This window comes from Octopus sinensis, linkage group LG19 (assembly GCF_006345805.1).
Source record: "Octopus sinensis linkage group LG19, ASM634580v1, whole genome shotgun sequence".
NCBI classification, from domain to species: Eukaryota; Metazoa; Mollusca; class Cephalopoda; order Octopoda; family Octopodidae; genus Octopus; species Octopus sinensis.
In genome coordinates, this window is record NC_043015.1 from 23,496,128 (window position 1) to 23,506,359 (window position 10,232).

General features: G+C 35.2%; 1 long non-coding RNA gene across 2 annotated transcripts in view; it reads left to right on the plus strand.

Annotated features, from left to right (window-relative positions):
* The window catches only part of LOC118767157, a 25,008-nt gene extending 15,225 nt beyond the window's left edge, over positions 1–9,783 (plus strand). Inside the window, exons 2-3 of one of the 2 annotated variants that reach the window (XR_005003058.1) lie at positions 7,040–7,047; positions 9,757–9,783. This is a non-coding gene — a long non-coding RNA (uncharacterized LOC118767157). Of the gene's footprint in view, positions 1–4,022; positions 4,034–7,039; positions 7,048–9,756 lie in introns of those variants that run through there. The other variant, XR_005003060.1, reaches the window with a different exon arrangement.
* Positions 9,784–10,232: the final 449 nt, after the last annotated feature.

The following is a 10,232-nucleotide window of genomic DNA, read 5'->3' on the forward strand; positions in this document are numbered from 1 at the left end:
ACTACCCGTCTGATAAGGGTACACTAGGTACATGCATCACAACCATATGTGCGCGACATGGTGATCTCATATCAAGATAAATAGCGCATGACCTTGCAGGTGGGGGCCCAGTTAAAATTTTCTTCTGGTTGAGTAGCCCATCCCGTTCAAAAGATCCCTGAATAAGGATCGTTTAAAGACGTTGAACGAACCACCCATGTTTCCAAAGGTGCATTATCCAAACCTCCAAGAATACCTTTCAACACACGGCTCTGATGCTCCCCCACTACGTCTGCTCGTGATCAGAGATGCACATATCGTCAACCACAAAGGGATATTGTCAACGAGCAAATCTGTGGTATTGAGCAGAATATTTGCTGTAGCCCATCTTTTATACCAAGACAAAACAATGTACATGATAACAATTCCAATCAGTTAAGATCAGGAGCCACGAGAGCCACCATCTGGTACTGCATCAGGGGATAATAATTATTATTATTACAATTATTATTATTAATATTATTATTTTATTATTATTATTATTATTATTTTATTATTATTATTATATTATTATTATTATTATTATTATTATTATTATTATTATTATTATTATTATTATTATTGTTGTTGTTGTTGTTATTGTTATTATTATTATTATTATTATCATTTTCGTTAACATCTTTCAATTCTGTTTCCATTTCTTGCCGAGTGTCTTGGAAAAACTAAAGAAAATTTATAGCGACAGTGCTCTTCTCAAAGCGTGTGATGTTCCAGTAAAGGCTATCTTTTGCACTTCCTGCATAGATGTTAAGCCAGGTATCATTCTTAAATAAGTTTCAGCTCTTTGTTTCCTTTTGTTTGTTTTTTATCATTTCATGTGCTCCTACAATCACTCGTATTGTAACCGTGTTGTGATTATTATTATTATTATCATTATATGTTTGATTTTTACTTTGTATTTGAACAAGTTGGCTCCAAGTTTCCCCCATAGATCTCAAGAGACAAGTTAGAAGTTCACGTTGGTGTTATGCCTAGGGTGTCATATATTTGGCTTTGCTCATAGTATTGTTGTAGAGAATGTTAAAGAATGTAATGAGATTATTTTGAAATTTGAGAGTAAATAAACAGTATTTTACGTAGGATATGGACAGTTGCCATGAGCACTATCTTTTAAATTTCTACAATTCTGGAGTTTCCTAGTATCGGAACCCCTTTTGTTATCATGCCTAGGGCACCTATGACAAAAGGTATTATTTTATTTCACATTTTGACAGTTTCTATTTTAAAATCTTTATATTAGCTCAGTTTTTGTTAGATCTTGAAAGATCCTTTTATGTCGATTGGGATAGTCATATCAATGAGGATGCATGGTTTTTTGCTGAAGTCTTTCAATATAATGTCTGGTATATTCGCATCTATCTTTCTGTCAGTTTGAATGTTGAAGTTCCAGAGGAGTGAGATGTGATCGTTTTCAAGCACTGGAGGTGAATTGTGTTCCCACCAGTTTTTATTATAGGGCAGGTCGAGGTATTGTAAATTGCCCAGTGAATATATTGTGCTGCTCTGTCATACCTGTTGAGATACTCTGTAGGCACAAGAAGACTACAGATGGAGACGACATGATCAATGGTTTCATTTTGTTGTTGGGCTACTGCCGTTCTTTAATATGTTGGCCTGGTAGTTCCTTGTAGGTAGGCATTGATTTTGGGCTGCTATGATAAACCCTTCTGTTTCTGATTTTAAGCCAGACGACATTAATCAGTGATAGGTAAGGGCTTTGGCAACATCGGCATTATTAGCAGTATTTGCCATTCAGTGGTTTTCTCTTGTCATTTATCACTAAGAATATCTAAGGTAGAAGTTTTAGCACAGGTTTTCATACGCTTAGCGTTTTCTTGCTTGTTGTATTTGGAATTCACTTAGATGTTCTTTTGCCTCTTTTGTTATTGAGTATGATGCTTTCTTGTTTTCATACATGGAGACAAGGTTTGATATCCAGTCATCAGTTTTTCAGGTAGATGTCGAGGCCAATTGTGGGTTTATTATTATTATTATTGTTATTATTATTGTTGTTGTTGTTGTTGTTGTTGTTGTTGTTGTTGTTATTATTATTATATTATTATTATTATAATTGTTATATTTTTAATATTTATGTTGTTTTCCCAGTATACAAGTAGACTCACATGCATGTTTCTCCTATGAGAATTCTCTTAGATACTTTGTTTTTTTCTAAAGATGAGGTAACTATTTTCGCTCATATTGTCGTTACTAGAAGCAACAGGGAACATATAAAAAACATTTAATAGGATTTTAAAAAATTCCTCCATTCATCTCTATATATAAGTATGTGTGTGCGTGCGTCTGTGCGCGCGCATGCACGTGCGTGTGTGCGTATATATATATATATATATATATATATATATATATATATATTTACAACTTCAAGTGTCAACTCCACATCTCTTAAGGCGTTGTCACCTCTTCGAACTGTTTTTAAATGTAACTGTAGCTAAATGCAAGTGTTAGTGTTCTTTGTTCCTTTACTCACTCGTATGTACGTGTATATATTAACATACATAACATCTATATTCCTCCCTGTGCCTGTCATCTGTTATGTCCTTGCCGTAAGGCTTTACTTCCACACACGCCACCCTAATTTAATTCGTCCTTAGTCGAAAGACACCTGTTGTTAATGTCCTGTTATTTGCATTTGTATTTGTGTAACATTTCTCCATTTTTCCCTCCTTGTTTTCGTATACATTCGCTACTATCTTCAAAAGGAATCTAATGCTCTTAGCTTCGGTTTTCCTTGGGGCTGGCCAGATTGGAGCAATCTGGGTCCTCACATCTCACTTTAACATATAATTTAATATACATGCATATATATATATATATATATATATATTATATATATATATATATATCTATATATATATATATATATATGTAACCATGTATGCATCGCTGCCGATTTTCTTTCTCCGTCTCCCCTTCCTTCGGACTTTCCTCTACTCTGAAGAAGAGCTTGTCTCGAAGCGTTAAATCTTCTTGAGCGTTTGATAATAGAGTATTTATGCCACGTACTAGCGTTATTATTTTTCTTGTTTGTTCGTTGTTTGAATCCACTACACACACATGTGTGTGTGTGTATATGTATGAGTACTAAAATATTTTGTCTAAGACTTATTGAAAACTTGACTGTGTTGTTTATTTATATTTTTTATTAATATTTTTCTTTATTCCGTCGTTTTGTAGTCACCATGCTTTACTGGCCACCAACAATGTTCATTACTCCCGTTCCTGGCGCTTCCTTTATTAGATGTCAACTGGGCGCTATGAATAATTCTTCACAATACGATATTATCGCTCACACCAGAAGTGCTACGAAATATTAAAATTACCTGAGGGAATCCCAAGCTTTTGGTCGACAATAGATACATTTGTTACTCTCTTTACTCCGTGCAATCTCTACAGCTAGACAGAACTGCAATCCCAAATTTTTTATACCATTTGTATTGTTTTACGCCATAGTAAAAATTCTCTTCCGCTCACCTTCATCTGCTGTGTACATGACGAAATATTTTCTGCATTTTTAGTTCATATATTATTCTCTGATGTCCTACTAAAGTAAATTATTCACCAGATGTGAAATGCGGAATCTATCGGAAGCGCAGGATATTATACCATGACTACAAGCACCATGAACACTCATCTTCGTGTTTCACATGTTTCTCTTAGTCCTTAATATTCTAAACGTCTCCTTCCATATTACATTTGTCAAGGCAACGTGAACTCAGCTATATATGCATATTAATGCCTTTATGTGTGAATCTTCAAAAGTACATAGTTTACCATCATGGACTTCATATTTCTACTTGAAAATATTCTTATTCATATAATACATTGCAGCATACGAAGATTCTTTAACAGAATGAAAACGCACAAAAATGCGTCCGTTACATATAACCGTTATGTAAACCTCCTCGAGGAATGTGAAGACGCATGGAAAGCGGAACATTTTCCAAACGAAGTCGGATGTAGAGGGTTCGTTGGGCACAGTGTGAGATGACTGTTGTTATCGCTAGGCCTAACTCATCGTAAAGTCAACACCAGCATGACCGATATCTAATCTACAGTGGAGAAGGCTAGCCACTGGATTTGGTTAAAAAGAGACGATGAGCGATGGCTAGAAGGATATTGAGCTTAATTTGATAACCAGCTGATCTAGCAAGCGGGGCCTCATATCAGTGAGGGGGGCCGGTGTGCATTGATGCCGCCGAGAAGTAGGCCCCGAAACGGAACGCATTCTCTCCTGATGACCCAATACACTACGGAGATTTTGACTGGTATCACTTGCATATGCAAGTTGTTTGCAAGACATTTAACGGGGCAGAAAACAAGCAGAGTGAAATCATGGGAATAAAATGGTAGAATATGTTTCGATTTGAGGAGGCCACAGGAAAAATAAAAAATATAATGAGATGAAAGAAAATTTGTTGAATGAATGTAGAATATTATTTACTGTATAAAAGAAATACAGTTTTAATTAAAAATCTAGCAAGCGCTTTTTGTTGTAGTTCTTTGAAGTCAGCCAAAGTTTGTCTTATCAACCACCGCTGTTTATTGTCTGCGTAATGTTCATTTATGTACAGTGTATATAACAATGAGAATACTTGTATTTCTGTGAGGGTATATAATTTCGCATACTTACACCTATCTGTGAGTATGTAAGTGATAAATCTGTTCAAATGTCTGAGATATTTATTATTGTATCTTCTGTTAGTTATCATTAATTACGCTTTTGCAGTTTCCAGTTGTGAAGATATAATTCAACAATTATATCATTTAACATTTACGTTGCCTACAGTTCATTAGTGGAGGCACATGGCCTAGTGGTTAGAGCAGCGGACTCGGGATCGTGGGTTCGAATCTCAGACCGGGTGATGTGTGTGTTTATGAGCGAAACACCTAGGCTTCATGCGCCTCCGGCAGAAGGTAATGGCGAACTTCTGCTGACACTTTCGCCACAACTTTCTCTCACTCTTTCTTCCTGCATCTTGCAGCTCACTTGCGATGGACCGGCGTCCCGTCCAGGTGGGGAACCTATACGCCAAGGAAGCCAGGTGTGGCTCCAGAAGGAACAAACAAAGCAGTTCATAAACTGCATTTCTATATACTAATCTGTATATCACATATATCCTATCCATTTGTCAATCAATCTATACATTAAACAAAAACACATAAGATGAAGGAGTTGTAATGCACCTTTGGGTAACTAAACAAGGAAATAACATGTAATAATAAAAGCTACCAACCGCCGAATACAAAACCGAATACAAAATAGTTTAGACATAATTATTAACAAATAAAGTTAAAATTAGAACGTGGAAGTATTTTGATACAAAAAAAAATCACACGCGTGCACACAGAAACAAATACAGATGTAGACAGATGTACCTACCTACCTACATACATACATACATACATACATACATACATAAAAATGAGTAGTGGTGGAATATTCCACTGAAAACCTCAATAAAATGTAAGCACAACAGGCCTGATATAATTATTTGGGATATATAAGAGAAACTGTGTACAGTTGTTGAAATTAACCGCCCAGCGATTGTTAACACAAGGCGGAAGATCAGTGGAAAAGAGAATATCTACGCAGAACTATAGAGAAATCTGCAGATACTGTTTCCAGATTACAAGTTTGGTTTTATTCTTGTAATTAGGGAGGCTCTGGGATATGTAAAACACTGCCTATATACCAATCTTGAGAAATTAGTCTTCTCAAAACCAAGAAAAAGGAAGCTAATTCGAAGACTACAGACCCATTCCATCATAGAACTGAAAAATTCTCTGAAGCTTTACAGATCTTTATAATTTAAATATATATGAGCATGTCTAGATATGCATGTATATGCACGTGAATACAAGCTGACAACAAAATATACAAATCCGCACATATACATACATACATAAATACATATATACATACATACATACATAAAAAACATACATACATGCAAACAAACAAAATCCCGTTGCTGATGTTAAAATTCCAATAACGTGCTTGGATCTAGGTTAGAAACCGGCTCTTTCTCTATTCGTAAGAAATCTTGAAATACAACTGAATGACATACATGCATACATACATACATACATATATATATATACATGCGTACACACACGTATATATATACACACACATACATATATATATACATACACATATATATATGTATAGATACACACACGCACATGTGGATACGAAAACTAGTATCTACTTACACATATACGTCTATGTAGGTGTAACCGAAAAACCACACCTAACCTTCTTTGATAACTCGTCACTCTTCCATTATCAGTATGATTGTATGTGAGTATAGGCACACACAAACTCACACAGACCTATATGTATCATATTCCTATATATAATATTATATATGCATGGACGCAGCCCAAAATTGTCTTTGTTGATACATACACGGAGGAAATTCCTATGAAATATAGCCATTCTATACTGTTCTAGATAATACTTAATTTATAAATGTCACTTGATAGATGTCATATTTTCAATAATTAATACCTATCTTTCATTTGTATTTGTCCATAATTTATCCGTTTTTATTTTTAATTCTTTGTTGTTCGGGTGTCTTATTCCATTGTTAATTCTGTCTTGATTTCCGTCGTTTCGCCTGTTCATGACGAGAGGTATTGACGTCTGACACAATATAGAACCGACAAAAACTACATATATACCTATACATCTAAAGACACATACGCACATATACACATGTATGCATATATACATATATTCTCACGCATATATATATATATATATATATGTATATTTACGTATTTATGCTTATGATTGTTTAATGTATACAGTATATAATTATGAGTTACTAATAGTTTCATACATTGTAGATATTAACCCCAAGATTACGAGTTCCATTCCAGGGAGTGACCTTAATAAAAATGATAATAACATCGAAAAATATCTTAGGAATGAGAACCCAGGTTCTAAATTTCCCCAAGACACCTAATAAAGGCTCGAGGGTATATCAGCCATAACGTTGTGTTAACAACAAACAAGCTGAGGACAAATATCCGTCAAATATAAATAATGAATGCTTACTTCTCAAACATTAATTTGTCAGTCTATGTCCTATGCGTGCATGAAAATCTATTCAATAACTTCTTGTTTTCAGGATGTAGACATAACCATGTGTTTAAGACTCTCACTTTAAGACATTCTGGTTCTCAACCATCCTCTAATTCCTTAGCTCTATAGGTTTATCTTGATATATTATGCCCTTATATTTGACAATAGTTTTTAGTAGAAATTTAGGGGCAGAAATTTTCAAGAAATAATAATGTGTATAAAAATATGAATTAAGTCTCATTATGTCTGCTATTCGCCCTCACCAACGTCCCCATCTTGATCATTCTCACCATCGATTGCCCCTCCAGTAATTCTTAGTTCCATTAACGAACCTAACAACCAACGTCACTATAATTATCATCATCGTCGCCATTGCGCTAGAGATTATAAATAATGTATTCTCTCAGTTCTCTTTGTCAGAATTAGTATTCATAAACGTGACAGTCGATAGGCTAACAATATAACATTATGGCCTCTTTTCATATAATAATCACTGGTGTATTTGCATTTTCATATTAGTTTCTTTACGAATAGTTGGACCTCTCCAGGAAAGTGTGACAGTCGGTGAATACAGAATTCATTCTCTGGGACGCAATAATGCGTTTCATATTTCAGGATGTTCTTAGAATATCCCTTGCGTACATGAGCGCGGGGAGAACACACACACGCACGTCTATATAGCGTATGATATAATGTGATCACAACATTTTCCTGAACTGTCGGCCAGGACGCTATATCACACGAACGCTCATCTCTAACTTTAACGTTTTTACAACAGAAAGATGGATAAGCTATTGAAAGAGATTTTGTAACTACCGATCTTTTATTATATTTTGTACTCATACGAGAACCGGTTCGATCCCCGATATGAGTATTAATCCTTTAAGACGTCGAGTAACTAACGTCAGAGAAAATGCTGACTGCCTCTTTACGTTCTGAGTACAAATATTGCGGTGGTTAAATCTGCTTTTCATCTTTTCGGGTTCCTTAAAGTATGGTTCCCCACAAGTTCTGAGGTCGATGTAATCGTAAACTCGATCCTGACGTTAGTGCCTGGCCTTTTTTCAAAATATTTTAAGGTGAACTAGCTGAATCGTTTGAGCGAAAGGAAAATGTTTTGTTCTGTTTCTTTTGATTCATTTTTGCTTGATTCAAAATCCATCGAGGGGAACTCAGCCTTCCATGTTTTAGGTGCAGTTATTGTTCTTAATCGAGCTGAATAAAATCATTAGTACGTCGTACAAATTTCCTTTGCTCTATTGCTATCCTTCCTCTCGGATCCGATAAAATATAACAAGGTTGAGCACTGGAGTTATTCAAATACTTCCCTTCAAAATCACTGATCTTGTGACAAAAACTACAAAGAATTATTATTATTATAATTATTATTATTATTATAATTATTATTATTATCATCATTATTATTAATATTATTATTATTATTATTATATTATTATTATTATTATTATTATTATCATTATTATTGTTGTTGTTGTTTTTTTTTTATTATTGCTTTACTTCTCAGAACGTTCGGTCTTGTTTGTTCTGGTAGAATCTGGGAGAGCAGACAGCAGCCGGTTGTCAGAGTTTTTGTTAAACAGGGTCACTTTCGGCACATTATAACATTTGATACTTGGTTGTTAAATATCAAGGAAGACATTAAACATCCAAGTACTAATCTGAAAATCCTAGCTGTCCCTAGCAGAGTTTTGGGGGCTTGCTCTGCTCTCATGTCACTTACGATTCGTTTGACATATTACTCGCCCTTGTTTGTTAGTGCTCCTACAACTACCGGAGTAACAGACACTCTCTTCACAATCCACATTCTTGCAATTTCATCTTTTCGTAGTCTGTAATATTCAATCTATTCTAGTTCTTTGTCACTTATGCCTGCATCTCCAAGTATTGCAATATCTATAATCTTGGTTCGCTTTTTTCCTTTATCTACCACAACAATACCTGGTCTCCAAGCATCGATTAAGGAGTCACATTGGATTGTAAAATCCCACAGTATCTTATTTTCCTTGTTCTTGGTGACTCCTTGTTCATGTTCGTATCATTTCCATGTTCTGTTCAGGCCATACTTTTCACATAGCCTTCAGTGGGGGAAATTAGCCACGTTATCGTGTCTCCTTTTGTAGTGCTTTTGTGTCAGCTTGCTACAGCCACTCACAATATGTGAGATTGTTTCGTTTCTGCTGCCACACATCCTACACCTTTAGTTCCGTTCACATTTGCGTCGTTGTTTGTGTTAATTTTATTCACCATTACTCCTACACAGAGGAAAGTGTTGATAAAGTGTCACAGCTACCAGTATTTTTATCGAGACACCATTTCTAGACGGGTTTGTCTACAATGATTTAAAGTGTCCCTTCTCTCCTTAAAACTTTACGTGAGCTTTCCTGAACCGAACACTAAATCCAGTACTCGGTGCTCCACAGATGCTGATTGCGTTGTTATTTGGATGACCGTTGACTCCTCAGAGTTCATCCACCCTTAGACAGGTCTTGTATTACAACATGCAGGGAGACCAAATAGTAACAAGCACCCTTCTCACAAGTCAAGCTCTTGGGGTGGCCGGTTTAGTCGCCAACGGCCGACAGCTAACAAAAAGGAGGGGAGAAAGGGAGTAATTTACTAAAGTTTGATGTTGTTGTTATTACTACTACTACTACTACTACTACTACTACTACTACTACTACTACTACTACTACTACTACTACTACTATTACTACTACTACTACTATTATCATTATTATTATTATTATTATTATTATTATTATTATTATTATTATCATTATTATTGTTGTTGTTGTTTTTTTTTTATTATTGCTTTACTTCTCAGAACGTTCGGTCTTGTTTGTTCTGGTAGAATCTGGGAGAGCAGACAGCAGCCGGTTGTCAGAGTTTTTGTTAAACAGGGTCACTTTCGGCACATTATAACATTTGATACTTGGTTGTTAAATATCAAGGAAGACATTAAACATCCAAGTACTAATCTGAAAATCCTAGCTGTCCCTAGCAGAGTTTTGGGGGCTTGCTCTGCTCTCATGTCACTTACGATTCGTTTGACATATTA